Consider the following 18,146-nt stretch of genomic DNA (forward strand, 5'->3'; position numbering starts at 1 on the left):
GGGGATGTTGCATTACGGATCAATTATTGTCGGGAAAAAGTTTACTAAGGGCAATTGTGCGGTTGTTACCCATCTAAACCATAGCAATCAGTCATTTTAGGATAGATTTTAAACTTTTACCAAATTCCACCCCTGCACAGCATCCATAGTTGAGTTTGAAGTTACCAAACTCTTTCTATGTTTGGTAAATCTTATGTAAACCTAATTTTTGCTAAACTATGTTTCACTGATCTATATGGCTCACATGCACACTCCATATATTCCAGTTACTAAGGTTCACATATTTCTGGTTTATCTTCTGATAACTTCGATTAAAACTGAATATAAGTAAAGCAGGACATTTCAAAGAGAATATAAAATAAAAACTAATTGCTTTAAGCAATGATAAGGGGTGACTTACAGAGTATTGGAAAAGCTTTTATTCAAGAGCTGACAACTGTGAAGTAGTAGACAACTCCTTGATTATCTCTGTCGAATGCATCCATGGTCCAGAACCGGCAAATTTGGACACGCCTGAATCCCAACCAAACTATAAATATTACTAATAGCCATTGAGTACTACTGTTGATGTGATATAAGACTGGGGTTCACTGTAATAAGCCTTTGTGCTATCATATTGGCTTCATGAGAGATAATAGTCAATTATCTCCCTAACCTTTGCCATAGTACACAGTCTCTATTTAATTGATCACAGCCTCTCAGTCTCACTTTGAGATTGCGGATAACATTTACTTTTGGGTCACACTGAAATAATCCAAGACAGGAGTGGTGACATTTATTACAGTAAATGTCTTCACTCCTCTGTGTGGTATTGTATATGCTACCATATCACCTCCCGTAGAGTAGTAAGTGTTCAAGTGAACAAACAAAAAGCTGATTTGTCGCTAAACCAATCAGTTGTGTTTAGCATACAAACCTAGTGGTGTTAGAGTTTACCAACCTCTCTCTACTTAACCACCTAATTTCTGCTAAATCATTTTTTACTGATAACTATGGCTGATGCTTGATTTACTCCAGTTCATAAGCTCTACAAACTTTTTATTTTATTTTTGATAAAGTTCTTCTGATAAACTTTTAACTGCCGCAACAATGATCAAAAGTCGACAAGTCTAGACAAGGGAACATTTAGAAATCGAGGCAAGAGCAACTCCAATAGGGATGCTCTGCATGCAGACTATCATGCTGATCAATAGCAACAGTGAAGTGTCAAGCAGGTAGCAGTAAGTGGAAGCGGCAAGAACGGGCTGAACAGGACAAACACTGGCTGTTACCTTGAACTATACTAATAATTACTAACACCATATGAAATAGCCTATAAAGCTACAAGAAATCTAAAAAAAGGGAAATGTACACACTAAAATACCGCTCTATAAATATACAGTAGAGTTTGGTTAGAGATAGCTTTATTATAAAATCCTGAATGTGTGATACCTTCATCAGTCTCTGTAATACAATATATACTGATGCTCACACTTTGATAACATAGTCTTTCTACAGTGAAATTGTAACAAAATACACGTAGTACTCCAAAAGTGCATGTACAGTGACATTGTAGTACTCAAACAGTGCAAAGTGGCACCATCACAATCTCATAATGAATGAATATAGATAACATCGCACTCTCACCATGCTTGTACACTAGTAACACAGTACTTCCACAATGCAAGCAATGTGGTAAGTTGTTATTTCTACAATGCATACACGTTACTTCTACAGTATATGCACTGTGGTAACATAACATTTCCACAGTACCTATACATGAGTAACATATTATTCCCATACATATGCAGGGGTAACACAGCGGTGCGTACACAGCCAACCTAATACTGTTACATTGATAGCATGCCAGCGATGCAATGCACAGAAAGCAGTATGGCCATAGTATGGAAATATTGCTATGTCATATATGGCTATATTAGCATCTGACATGACTGGATATTAGCAACTGATATGACTGGATATTAACAATTGACATGCATGGGTATTAGCAACTGACATGACTGGATATTAGCACATGACATGCCTGGGTATTAGCAACTGACATGCCTGGATGTTAGCAAGTGACATGCCTGGATATCAGCAACTGATATGCCTGGATATTAGCAACTGACATGTCTGGATATTAGCAACTGACATGACTGGATATTAGCAACTGACATGACTGGATATTAGCACATGACATGCCTGGGTATTAGCAACTGACATGCCTGGATATTAGCAAGTGACATGCCTGGATGTTAGCAAGTGACATGCCTGGATATCAGCAACTGATATGCCTGGATATTAGCAACTGACATGCTTGGATAATAGCAACTGACATGCTTGGATATTAGCAACTGACATGACTGGATATTAGCAACTGACATGCCTGGATATTAGAAAATGACATGACTGGATTTTAGCAACTGACATGCCTGGATGTGAAGCACCATTCAACTTCTATTTAAAACTGTTTACAGTTGATTCTCTCGGGTTATGATATGTTATGATAGGTCTACAGATGTCTATGATCATATTCTGAGGCATTCCAATGCAATCCTAGAGCAAGTGTGTGAACATGTCATAGTGACATGACAGCACAGCCTATATGTCATTATGCTGTCAGTATTGACAGCAATGTAAGCGAGTCTTGCTGCAGTGCATATGACTTACTTCTTGAGTACATAGCCAGCAGGGTGCCTTTTTGTCTGCAAAGTAGTTTCACCGGATTTTTGTAGTAGACTCTGGGATGCTTGACATGGGTACGCTATTCTATCACTCGATTGCAGCGGTGACTACAATAAAAATCAAATATTGATACAGCAAAAATGATCATATTAACATACCGTATGCAATGTTTTGCCATAGGATCTAAAACATGAGAATGCAATGCGCCAGTACTTTCTAGAACACTAACCTTGATCTTACCAAATCATCTATGCTTAGAGGTTGCGTGCTTTCTAATTCCCTGTAAGTCCAACTGGAGTCTTAATAAGCTGATTTCCAAGCTGGAATACCAGGGTGGTAGAGGAGCGTCCCACAATCTACAAAGCAATAGTAAAGAAAAATTCCACTAGCTTGGTGGTTCAGCAATGAGCAATAAAAAAGCTTAAAGGTTGACTCGCAACAAAATTCACATTCGTTATTTGGTATCAATAAATTCACCATGTCTTACTCTGTTGTGTTGTAAGTGCCAAATATGTGGAAATGTGATTACTAGCTCTTAAACACTCAAAAACGAAAAGCTACCATAGATTGGAATCTCTTTATTTATTTGACGTATTCATTACAGTTTGGTTATCGTCTTGTCACGTGATGTTCTCACGAGAATTGAAAGGCCAATAAAAAGCTCAATATAAAACGTATTGTAGCAATAGTTTATGACAAACACTTCAGGTTTTGCCGAAGACCCCGTATCAAATATAGATGCTCGCTACTTTACAGTTTTCTTTTGGCTTGGACTAATCGTCAAGTCTTAATCTGATCATGTGACCCAATACTTCGGAAATAATTTTTGCAGCGCTTTTCGATTATCACAGGTAACCAACAGGCTCATCATGATTATCAGCTAATGATATGTACTCATTCGAGCTAAGGTTGAAAAGTTTAACGATTTTTTACAGTAAGTTATAAGATATCAGTGCTAAAAGTGACAGCATTACAATGACGATAAAACAGACGCGTAAGAACAATAGACATGGTTTTATTGAATGCGTGAAGTATATTTGTGATAATATTTTGACGAATGAGATTGCATGAAAGTGTAAACAGAAACCATCCTGTGACAAGTATGTCCCATTTGAGCGGTTTTGGAGAGCGAATCCAAACTACGGCGGTGTCGTGTGGCTGCGATTAACTGTTCGTTTTTTAGCTTTTAAGAGCTTGTAATCACATTCTCACATATTTTGCATCTACAACACAACAGAGTAAAAAATGGTGAACCTTTTCATATCAAATAACTGTAATGTGAATTTTATTGCAAGTCAACCTTTAAACTCTGTGAGGCTTCAGATCAGCCTATCACGTGCGGGCTGATAAAATTAGTCTCATGCTAGCTAATTGGCCAATGTGTCAAATGTTTTGCTAATACCAGAAAATTGATCTAACTAACAAGTTCCAAATTTTATTGTATTCCAAATAATCGTGTAGGTGCATCTACACCGGGGTAATTTATAGGAGTTGCTTTCACACCTACAAAGTGGGTTTAGTGTAAAACGAAAAATTGTTGTAAAACTGCCTTTGTATCAGTCGCCGACACCAGATCAGCAAAATCTTCGTATTATGCTTGTCTATTTTGAACAGCCATCATTGACAGAGTACAACATAGAAGTGAACAATCACATATCGCAATGTTAACAGCGACGCAAATGCAAGAAAACAGTATGTATATTGATGTGGTAATTCATTGGCTAAAAAGGTGACTCATTTTGAATAGTCGAAGTTTAAATCGGGTTTTGTTTGCAAACTACATTTCAAATTCTAAACAGACGGGATGTCATTCCAACTCCAACTCTTGGCCGACATGCCTGGATATCAGCAACTGACATGCCTGGATAGTAGCAACTGACATGCCTGGATATTAGCAAGTGATATGCTTTAGATATTAGCAACTGACATGCCTGGATAGTAGCAACTGACATGCCTGGATATTAGCACGTGACATGCATGGATATTAGCAACTGACATGCCTGAGTATTAGCAACAGACATTTCTGACATGCCTGGATATTAGCAACTGACATGCCTGGATATTAGCAACAGAAATTTCTGACATGTCTGAGTTTTAGCAACTGACATGCCTGAATATTAGCAATTGACATGCATGGATATTAGCAAGTGACATGTCTGAGTATTAGCAAGTGACATGCCTGAATATTAGCAACAGACATGCCTGAGTATTAGCAACAGACATGCCTGGATAGTAGCAACTGATATGCTTTGGATATTAGCAACTGATATGCCTGGATAGTAGCAAGTGACATGCCTGGATATTAGCAAGTGACATGCTTGGATATTAGCAGCTGACATGCCTGAGTATTAGCAACAGACATTTCTGACATGCCTGAGTTTTAGCAACTGACATGCCTGGATATTAGCAACAGAAACTTCTGACATGCCTGAGTTTTAGCAACTGACATGCCTTGATATTAGCAATTGACATGCATGGATATTAGCAAGTGACATGCAGGGATATTAGCAAGTGACATGCCTGAGTATTAGCAAGTGACATGCCTGGATATTGGCAACAGACATGCCTGAGTATTAGCAACAGACATGTCTGGATATTAGCAAATGGAATGCCCAAGAATTAGTTGTGAAAACACAACTCCGATCGCCCAAAATGTGATAAATTAAATGTGTGAATGCACATTTAAAGTTAAAAAAAACAAAAAATGTGTAATCATAGACATTGAGACACATAAACTTCAAACGATTTTAGTAATTAACTTGTTACTAGCCAGAAGAACAGATCTAATGTTCCCAATTACAAATTTTTGAAATGTTTTTGTGCTAAAATCTTTTGGTATAAAACTAAAAAGGCAGGTGGTATCGATTCTTCTGTTAACTGCAACCACTTGATGGCAAAAAACAAAAAATGGAAATGTTGTAAGTGGCTGAGAACTGATACAGCCTACTTTGATTGAAATCTGTTTGCTCAGTGTAACATTTATAGGATAGCTGAGTTTAGTTTGAGTTCCTGATTAAACATGTCCACTCTCCCACATCTTCCTCTTGGTTGGTACAAAAGCCACCTGTACAATAGCTTAGGGTGGATATTGGAAGAATGCAGTTGGCTGTACAATACCACATGACCGCTTTTGTCTACATAACTAACAAGAATGCAGTTTATGTAGAAAATAGATGAGAGACTCGTGACTCAAATACAGAAGCAGGTACATGTACTTAGTTTAAGAATGATGCATCTAATACAGAAAATTACTGCTGTCATAAATACTTATGTATAGCTAATGATTATAAAGATAAAGGAATTTGAGTGTACATGCCCATGTGTACATGCCCATGCAGAGTGGGGTAAAACTAGCAAGCATGCGGTTATCTTTGTCGTATGCTATTGTGTAGAAGCCTTAGTCAGAACCACGGCTAGTTACGGTTGCCCGCTCTCCACCCTCATAGCTGATACAACTTTTCAGGAAACTTAGGCTAAATCAATGTAGGTAACTATGTACATATGTCATAGGAGATGATTCACATGGTCGATAGAGTTGATTAAGTTCATACCTTATAAAGCTTAAATCAAGTTGTGCTCTCTTGATAAAAAGCTTTTGTAGCCATAATCAGTTAATGCAAGAATTGAAAGGTTAGAAAAGGATGTTATATATATATAACTTTTTTGCTGCAACTGACAAAGCTATAACGTGCTTGTAGATCTGACAGCTGCAGCGTGAAAAACCGCTATTTCAAATAGCTTTTGGGTTGAACTGACTACATTTTTACTTGCAAACAGTCTGATATAAACACTCCAATGTCAATGATATTGGGAGTGTAACAGCATCCCGGGCAATTCTCAAAGCTATATCTATGATGAACAGAATAAGACTTGCCCTTTGTGTTTCTGATCTATTAGGGGAACCACTATTAGCCATCACTGTATTCTAATACACGTACTTGTCATTATGACATAAGTTTGCATATAAATATTATTTATCTGCAAATGTATATAATTATTATTTATTAAATAATAACTTGTTTTGGGATGTCCAGTCTTGTGAAAATGGTAAACAAAGTTCTGTCAAACATACCTGTGCCTCTTTCATCAATCGCTTCTTCTTGTGAGAGTGGGCAAAGTGGCATACAATCTTCTTGATGGCAGCTAACAAAGGGTGTATCTCCTCATCGTACTTCCTGAAAGTAGAAGTAACTGCCAAGTTCAAACGGTGGCCAAAACATTGTAATCGTAACCAGTCTGGAAATGATAAAACTATTTGGATAGTTTGATACTTGAAGGAAGTTCACTTGGACCATTAATTTCAATACGAATTACAAACTCCACAAACTAAAATTCTATGAAAAAAGATAAGAATTGATTATCAGACCAAGTAGGCCAAGGGCATAAATGAACTATAATTTACCTTGATCTCTGACAGCAGTGGAAATATTTGAAGCATTACCTGTTGTAACGGATACTTGCTTCTCTGCATCCAACTCCCAATCTAGAAACACTTGGTCCAACATCAACTGAATGTTAGCTGCGGTGTGGTTTGCTGGACAATGGCTGACCTTTAAACATACAGGAAATAATCAAACAGAAAATAACACTTCCTCTCTAGAGGAACAGTTTATAAACACAATATGTATATTGAAGTGAAGGCGCTATACAATAGACATACATAGAACTGGCAATCTTAATACTTTATTAGTAAGCAAACCAATGACCATGATGTTTTCTGCTTGCACCACCCACCCAAGCCTTGATTGTTAATACGAAAATCAAATAACATCTTGTCTCACATGATCTATCTGTTTCTATACTCACCGTGTGGTTATAACAGCAATAAGACTAAAATCATAGTTTTTATTAAACTCAACAACAGACTTGTGAAGAAAAATCACCATAAAACAACCTTGGTTGATCTTGTTTGTGCATCCCAATATTTGTTTATGGGTAAGCTTTCAATAGTTTCGGGGCTGACTTCGATTTTGCTTGTCATCCTGGTTTCTCATTATTGTTACAAAACAGTTGGGGGGCGTGAAAAATATAACATATCGAGAAGTCAAGATTGGTTACCTGTAACGGCCGTGTCTTGAGCTCAAATTCATCTGTTAACCAGTAAACAGTATACGCCATAGAAAGGTCTTTGGTTATAAAATACCAATGGTCAGTAGTGGCGCTAAAAAACTTCACAGCTCCTAGTTCATCTCGGACACGTCTGACTGTCTCACTGTACATAGCTGGCAGCAGCGTTCTCAAGAAATACGATCAGTTTGGGAGAGTGTACCTATAGAAGTACTAATGGCAAAGCAATCATGTATTTTTTTACACATTTCCACATTTTAACAGAAAGTTGGCTAGCTTATCATTATTCCTGCGTAATTTTGTTAAACAGGTCAGAATTTTTTAAAACAAATTTTCAGTAGAGGTCATGCATTAGCTGCACCTGTGTGTTATTATGCTTCCTTTTATCTCTCATTACTTGTATAAAATAGAAAACTTAAGGGTATCCGGCTACTGCGTAATTGTGCAGTCATAGTCAACAGGGCAGTTGACGTGAACAAAGTGCGCTGAAGTCTACATACTAATATGACAACCTTGCCAAATCCACTTACTGTGCCAATTTTAGTTTTACTTACAATGGGTCAAAATTTGACAGCAATTCCTTGAAGCCTGTCTTCTCCACAGTGTACAGTGGTAAGCCTTCTTTGAAGATAAATGTAGCTACAGCAGTAGTAAGCTTCTTGTAGTTTGCCGAACTTGAAGAATAAGGAGTTCTAAAGAGCTGGTGGATAGATTCCCCTTTAGAAAGCTTCTGTGACTTTTTGACTGGTTGAAGCCTAGCTTTGGTGCCTGTTTCCTCAACACATGAGATATCTGAAACAACATAAGTTTAAATCAAGTAACTGTTTGGTGTGGGGCATTCTGTATACTTCTGTAGTTATCAGTTATCAGGGGATTAGTGACATTAGTGGACCAATGAGATTATTATCGAAAGATTTGCATTGTTACAATATGCATTTATATTTGAGTAATTATTAATGGTTATCTTTAAGACTTGATGGATAAGTTGTTTGTAAGATATTAAATCATGAATGCTTTGCTTACCTTCATCTTCATCGCTATTCAACATGTGTATTGGTGTTCTAGTATTCTTCTTACTGTGTGGGGTTGAAGTCACCTGAGACCTTGGGGGAGAGGAGAGTATGTCAGAGAGCTGAGGAGAATCGCTGTGATCAAGATCGGTCATTCCGAAGCTGTCCAGCTTCTTTTGGGTAGATGATGCCATGGTGTAAGACATTGGTTTTGTACTTGTTAATTACAACGAAGGAAACGTGGTCATTTTTTACAAATTATCATATTTATTTAGCAATAACATTTAAAAATTTGAAAGTTTGACCTGAGCTTGCTAGCATAGCATTCAACGTTATATCTATAACAATTTGCAAATGGTATCATGAATTCAAGTCTTTCCAGAGATATCAACTTGAAAAACCATTTGAAATTAATATCAAAACTGTTTAGTTAAAATTAATTAGTATTTATAAATTTTTAATTACATGTATATAAAAGTTATAATAAAATTATTTTATTAGCTACAATTCCATTAATATTTATGTAAAATAAAGTACTAAGTAGTGTAATTTGGAGTTAATAACTATACTAAAGAATTGTTGGAGTCGAGTGGGTTATCTTGTTTTTCCTAGTTTAGCATAGTCTATAGACTTACTGTTTACTATTCTTGATTGTTCTATAATCAACTTAATCGATCTCAATGACTCACCTGAACCAGAGCTTGAATCAGAGGAGGCTGAGTAGAGCTTACTGGCGTGTGCTGATCTGAGATGCGATATCATGTTGCTGGTAGATCCTCTGGTCTGTTTCAACTCATTGTCACACAACAAGCATGTCACAAGGGCGTCGTTAGAGTCTTTGTACATCCTCCTATCTTTGGGGAAGAACTCCAAAGCTTCGAGGCTGGTGGCATTACCAATTTAACGTAATATAATAGTAGATACGGTAAGCGTGGAAAAGTCCGTTGAATTCGTTCGCCAATGCGCGCAGAGGTTACCATGTTCGTCAAAGAGGTGTTTTTGCAATTAACCAATAACAATCGAAGAATTTCCAAAGCGACAAAAATCCATCTGGATAACCATATACCGATAGGCCTTTACGGATAGATACTGATCATATCAAGCTGGCCGCGAATAACTAGCTGTCACTAAAAGTGATTGGTTTCCTCGGATAGCGAGAATCCCTCGGTGTCGGTAAGAGCGGATAACCAAATACCGGCCCAACACTAATACACACACACATACATGCTCACACACAGACACATACACAATGCACACATGTACATAAACGCAAATTCTACCATACACACACACACACACACACGCATGCACACACACAGATGCACACATACTCTACACACGCTACACATACACACACACTAAATCTTGTGAGTCTGCAACAATTGGAAAACAAGTTTGCCAGTACTAACGGTAATTTTAATAATAGTCACACAGACACTCGCACAACACAATCATGAACATAAACACAGACTCTAACAGACCCGCGCACACATACACGGACACACACACAATGCGCGCGCGCATACACAGAGGAATAGACACGCACTCGCACCCACAATCCCAGATATATCAACAGCTATGTAACAATAACAGCAATGTATTTGATCCGTTCGTCTATCACAAAATTTTCTACTGAAAGTTCACAGTAGCAGCTTGATAACAGTCCTACATAGTAGCAGTTTGATAGTTTTAAATGTACTTTTAACTTTCAGGTTAAAAACTTGTTCTTGAAGATTATGGTAGCCACTTGACAGACTTGAGAATTTTGTGGTGATTGTACAAAGTTCCCCCATTGAATTTCGTGCATCTGCAACATTTAAAAAGTTATTTTGCAGGCGATGTCAGTAATTCTAACAATCTTCGCAAAGACAGACACAGAGTTATAAACTTGCTCACAACAACGTAGACACATACATTTAAACACAGACAGACACACATGCACAAATGCGCGCAGTCATGCGCACACACACGCTTGCACACAAACTCCCACAAATACCCACCAAAACGTATGCGCACACGTGCACACGTGCACACACACACGCACACACGCAAACACGCACACGCATACACACACACGCATACATACACATTAAATCGTTACAAATGTACCTTTTACTTTCTTTACTAGTAAATTTACTTTTACTCTTTGACGGATTAAAACAGCTTAGTGTGATTGAACCAAGGTTCCCCCCATTGAGTCTCGCTATATCACCTATTCGAAAAAATTTTGCAGAGCATTGATGGTAATTCTAATAATATTCAAGCAGACTCAGAAAGAAACAAATACATTCATATACTTGCTCATAACAGAACAGGCACATATATATAAATGCACCCGGACATACACACAGACACGGACAGCGACACACACTCACACACGCATACAGTACACATATGCATGCACACCACACACAGTACACATACACCACACACATGCACATATGTACAAACCCAGTACAAACCAAGCCCACACAGTACACATACACCACATACCATACCTGCGCGCACACACACAACAACAGACATACAAAGATGTACAGAGACACACACCACACAGTACACATACACAACACACACCACACACAAATACATACAAATACACGTACAAAAATGTACAGACAAAAACGCACATACATGCAGAGACTCAGATAGACACACGCATACCTGCTTGTATTGTAGACACACACAAACAAACCCCATGCACAAATGCAGGGACGCAAACACAAAAAAAGTAAAACCAGAAAGACACACACAAGCACACACAGAAACATGCATGCAAATACAATCGTGCATGCATGTTTCTGTGTGCTAACATGCGCAAGCAAGCACACAAAGACAAAATCAAAAACACCAGCACTAAGCGACACAAACAATTACACACAGTTACACAAACTCACACACAGCAACAAACAATGACAAAAACCAACGCACCAAAGAGACAAAAGTAAACAGAGAAACACGTCTGAACACACACTGAGCACATATACACAAAGAAACACGCTTGGCCACACAAATTGCACCATGCACCCATACATACATGAAGGTTGCTAGATCAATCTTTCAACAAGATTCATGATTAAAAAACCTATACTTTTAAAAAGGGTCTAACGCACAAACGCGCGCATGGGCAGATACTTGTACACCAACCCAGATACACAAACGGATAGATATACAAACACACACAGATGTACAGACACAAATGTGGACAGAAATACACAAACTCACATACAGAGACACACACAGAAACACACTCAGGCGATTAATCAGACACACAATTGCATGCACACATAGTTGCACACACATACAGTCACGCAAACGCAGTCATGCGCAAACACACGCTTGAACAGACACACGCTCACACAAACTCCCACCAACATGCAAGCGTATACACACGCACACACACGTATGCATACACACACAAACCCACACATTTAATAGTTTAAATCTACCTTTTATTTTTAGGTAAAAAACAAACTGCACAGTAACTGCACAGTAACTGCACAGTAACCTCTTGAGGGATTAAAACAGCTTAGTGTGATTGAATAAAGTTCCCCACATTAAATCTCACGATATTGTGCAATTTGGAAAAATGTTTGCAGAGCATTGATGGTAATTCTAATAATAATCACGCAGACACAGAGACAAACAAATACATCCATATACTTGCTCACAACAGAACATGAACAGACATAAACATACACAGACATACACACTCTACACATACACCACACACGCACGCACCCTCACGCACACACGCATGCACGTACACATGTGCACATCTACCCGTGCACATGAAAACACACACACATCCACATGCATGCACATACACACGCACTTACGTAACCAGATACACGTATGTAGTAGTAAATGCCATGGATTTGATTCGTCCTTCAATCGTCAAATGTTCTATTGAGAGTTCACAGTAGCAGCTTGATAGTGATCTTAAATAGTGACAGTTTAATAGTTTTAAATGTACCTTCAACTTTCAGGGAAAAACCTGTCCTCGAAGATCATGGTAACCCTTTGGCCGACTTGAAAATATTGTTATTGAACAAAATTCATCCTGGCGTATCTGCAAAATCTGGAACAAGGTTTCCAGAAAAATGATGGTAAATTTAATGATAGACATGCAGACACAGACAGAAACACATTCATAAACACACTAACAACTGCAAAGACACAGACACATAACACGGGGACAGATGCGCGCGCACACACACACGCAAAAATCCCCACCAACACGCATGAACCCAGATGCACTTATGTACCCAGATATGTACCAGTAGGTGCAATGGATTTGATTCGTCCATCAATCACAAAATGCTATATTGAAAGTATACAGTAGCAGCTTAATAGCGGTCTTAGATGGTAGCAGTTCGATAGTCCTAACCCTTTCACTGCCATCCAGGAAAAAATTTAGCTATCGGCCTATTGCCAGCCAATTTACCGAAAATTGTCGATATTGCTTCATGATATGTATACAATATTTTTCCAATTTCAAACTCTATCTAGAACATTTTTGTAACATATTTTATTTCGCCAACATTTCAACTAACACTGCTAAGCAAAAAATCATTGTATATATACATGTACTTCGTGAGATGATAAAGCTATGTGAAGCGATCACTACGAAGCTAAGACGATCCTCCACAATGTTTTTTTACTCTTACAAGACGATTACTTTCACCACTATCAGTCACTGTTGCTACTTTAATTATTTGTATAATCACGAAAACCTAAATCTAAATTTGGCTATGATATCATAAACATAAGCAATTACTTGTTTTCTAACTCATGCGGTAATTTGCGAAACTTGAAAAAAATTGTTTGTTTTTAAGTTCGTAAATCTCAAACAAAAGTTTAAATTGCTTTGTTATTTTAAGCTAAGTTTATAGAGATATCTTCGGACAACGTATTCAATATCATGAAAATCCTAAAGACCTACAGACATACAGGCACCCAAACACAGACAAACTTAAACACTGTAAAACCAAAATGACACACACACATGCACACACAAAAACATGCATGCAAAGACAATTGTGTATGCATGTTTCTGAGTGCTAACACATGCACCCAAGCACACAAAGACAAAACCAAAAACACCAATACAAAGTGACACACAAACAATCACACACATTTACACAAACTCACACACAACAACAAACAATGACACAAAACAACACAACAGAGATACAAAAGTAAACAGTGAAACGCATGTGAACACACACTCAGCACACATACACAAAGAAACACACATGCTCACACACATTGTATTCATACATACATGAAGATAACTAGATCAATCTTTTCATCAAAACTCACGATTACGAAACCTATACTTTAAAAAATACCTAACACACAAACACACGCATGGACAAATACATGCACACAAACCAAGATACACGGACACATAGATACACAAACGCATAGGTACACAAACACACGGATACACAATCACATAGAAACACAATCACATAGATACACAAACGCGCAGATACACAAACACGCAGATACACAAACGCAGATACACAAACACACAGATACGCAAACACAAAAGCACAGACACACATGCACGGACATACATAGACTCACACACAGAGACACACACTCAGGCAATAAACAGACACACACTCAGCACACATACACAAAGAAACACGCTTGCGCACGCACATTGCACCATGCACCGATACATACATGAAGATCGACAGATCAATCTTTGCAACAACATTCACGTTTATGAAACCTATACTTAAAAAATATCTAACACAAACGCACACATGGAGATACATGCACACAAACCCAGATACACAAACACACAGATACACAAACACGGAGATACACAAATACACAGATACACAAACACACAGATACACAAACACACAGATACGCAAACAAGCACACACACACATGCATGCACGCACGCTCACACACACTCACACTCAGTAAGTGTACCAGTAAGTGCAATAGATTTGATTCATTCATCATTCGCAAAATGCTATATTGAAAGTACACAGTAGCAGCTTGATAGCGGTCTTCCATAGTAGCAGTTTGATAGTCTTAATCCTTTCACTGCCACCCATGTAAAAATTTAGCTATTGACTTAGTGCCAGCCATTTTAACAAAAGTTGGCGATATTGCTTCACGATATGTATACAATATTTTTTTCAGTTTCAAACTCTATCCAAAACATTTTTGTAACATATTTTATTTTGCCAACATTTTAACTAACCCTTCTATGCAAAACATTCAATGTACAGTGCACCCTCGAGATACGATTACCCTGATATACGATTTTTTCACCTTACGAAGTCAAACATTGTGATATATTCACCTCGTTATACGAATTTTATTTCACCATACGAATTTGAGAAAAGTTTCGCCCGAGTTAAAATTTGGCCGTCGGTGTGCTCATAACACACGTCGAAATAAAAAAGACACCGAAATGTAGTTTGCCAAAAACATTCTTAGAACGTTTAGAAGAGACACGATGATCGACTTCTCTCATATCCGCGTGGAAAATTTCGTGTAAAATGCACAAGCGAGAGCAAATATTCATTTGTAGCGTTATTATAGCTTTTACTATAAACTTTTAAGTCAGCATACGTATATAACTACAAGTATCTACATTCAATTTGTTAGCTATGGAATCTGAGACCGATACAAACGTTACAAAACGAAGGAAATTCAATTTCTATGTCAACAAAGTTGGATGTCGTAAATAATAAGAAGGGACCCGTATTATCAACATTGTCAAAGAATATGATTGCAACCAATCAGCATTTGCAATTATTATTAAAACAAGAACTCCATTAAAGCAAGCACAAGAAAGAGCTTCCGACTGAAGATTTGAATGAGCTAGGTAATGCATGCGATCAGCATTCAAAAGGAGCAACCATTTAGTAAAGGCGAGGATGTAGAAGAGCATTCCAAGAGCTGTTGTTGCAGAACAACCAGGCATCGATACTGGTTAGCGACAGTCCACCCTGACATGAGACCCTGATGTTTGGGTCATCTGTAAAAAATGTTCTTGGCTCTTTTTGCATAGTAAGATTGCAAAAGAAGATCTTTAGGAAGATGCACTAAAGTGGCCTCTAATTTTATACCCACCTGTCAATTTAACAATAAGACATTTTAGCTTTAAACTGACCAGCTGTGACACTTAGAATCACAAAGGGTGCATTACATACCCTCCCTGAAAAACTGAAAAGCGAAAAAGTGGCTAAATAGAGCATTATTATAAAATGAGGTGAGTCATAGTCATCTACATGGGTTCAGGTGGTCTCTATATGACATCCTCACTGCTGTAGATAGCTTATAATAGCCTGATTCAACTGAGCTTCTATTATTCTCTTTTGCCAGAGAACTATGGCTAGTTTCTCTAACAGGACTTAACCTATTAACAAAAACGTAGCTGTATTCAAGTTATTCTATTTATATACAATATATTTTGCAGACTTTTCTCTAGGCTAATATATAAGCACCTGTCCTTTACAATCTACAACCATTATTTTTAATAACAGTTCATTTAAACCAATCATTGTTAGGCTAGCATCTAGAATTCATCAATTGCCCACCCCTGCACAGCATCCATAGTTTTTTTCAGGTACAAGACTATTTCTATGGTTGGTAAATCTTATGAAAATTTTTGTTGCTCAATTATTTTTCACCGATCTTTACAGCCCACATACTGCATATATTCCAACTTCTAAGGTCTGCCCATTTCTTGTTTATCTTCTGATAACTTCGATTAAAACTGATAAGAATTGAAAGATAGCAATTCAAGGAGAATATAAAATGAAAACTACTTGCTTTTGGAAATGACAAGGGGTGACCAAGGGAGTACTGGAAGAATAACCCTGGGCAACCTTGGAGTAGCGGACAACTCCTTGACTATATCTATCACATGCATCCGTGGTCCAAAACCTGCAAAAGATTTGAACCTTCCTGAATCTCAACCAAATCATAAGTATTTCTAATAGCTACTCAGTGCCTCTCTTAAAGTCATATAAAACTGGATCCCAAAGATAAGCCTTAGTAATGAAATATTGGTTTCAGGAGAGAGAAGAATCAACTACCTCCTGCCATGGTACACAAGCTACATTTAATTGATCACAGCCTCTCCGTTTCACTTTAGGATTACAAATAGCTTTTTTTTTAACACATGGGAGGAAGGTCTGAGACAGGGATGACTCATTTATTACAGATAATGCCTAAACTCAACTGTGCCTTTATATAATTAGGCTACTGTATCATTAGAAAGAGTTTAAGCAAACAAACAAAAAACTTATTTATTAATAAGCCAATCAGGGCAGCTTTTTAGCACCTCCCTGGTTGTATTAAAGTATATAAACCACTCTATATGTAACTTGTTAAATGATAAATCCACAAGTGTCTCAACGGCGATCAAGAGTTGGGAAGTCTAAACAAGTGAATATCTAAAAAGATAGCCAAGAACAACTCCAATAAAAATGCTCTGCATGCAGACTATCACGATGACCACTAGCAAGTGACAGGTCTAGCAGGTACTAGCAAAAGTGACAGGTTTAGCAGGTACCAGCAAGCAAAAGTGAAAGGTCTAGCAGGTACTAGCAAAAGTGACAGGTCTAGCAGGTACCAGCAAGCAAAAGCAGCCAAAAAGGTCACCACAAAACACACACTCATTGTAACCTTAAACTATGCTAATAATTACTGATACCGTATAAAATAACATGAATACCTACAGGAAGTGATAGAGAAGGATAAGTACACACTATAATACCGCTATATAAATATACAACAGAGTTTGGTTAGAGACAGCTTTATTATAAAATCCTTAATGTGTGATACCTTCATCAGTTTCTGTAATACAATATACACTGATGCTCACATTTTGCTAAGACGGTAATTCTACATTGAAACCGTAATGACATACATGTAGTAATCTAGCAGTGCACTCACAGTGACAACGTAGTACTGCAACATTACATACACAGTGCCAACATAGTACGACCACAGTGTGATACACTGGCCACACCATATTCTAACAGTGCATACACTGTGGGAGATTAGTACTTTACCAGTGCATGCACAGAGGCAAAGTACTACTAAACAGTTTATGAACAGCGGCAATATCACAATCTTACAATGCATGCATATAAATAATATCGTAATTTCACAGTATTGTACAATTGTAACATAGTATTTCCACAGAACAAGCCCTGTGGTTTTTGCTATTCTCACAGCATGTACATTATACTTCTAGAGTATATGCCGAGAGGTACCACAAGATTTCATTAGTACATACACAGTAGTAAGATAACATTCCCGCAATTATGCATAGTGACAACAACAATATTACACCCCTGGCACAATGGTAACACAGTACTTCTACAAACATGCATTTGAGTGACAGGGTGCTTT

At 37.6% G+C, this 18,146-nt stretch overlaps 1 pseudogene; it reads left to right on the forward strand.

Moving 5' to 3' along the window:
• Nucleotides 1-18,146, forward strand: part of LOC137388260 (frizzled-5-like) — a 107,102-nt pseudogene that overhangs the window by 65,047 nt on the left and 23,909 nt on the right.

Source organism: Watersipora subatra, chromosome 2, assembly GCF_963576615.1.
Source record: "Watersipora subatra chromosome 2, tzWatSuba1.1, whole genome shotgun sequence".
NCBI lineage: Eukaryota > Metazoa > Bryozoa > Gymnolaemata > Cheilostomatida > Watersiporidae > Watersipora > Watersipora subatra.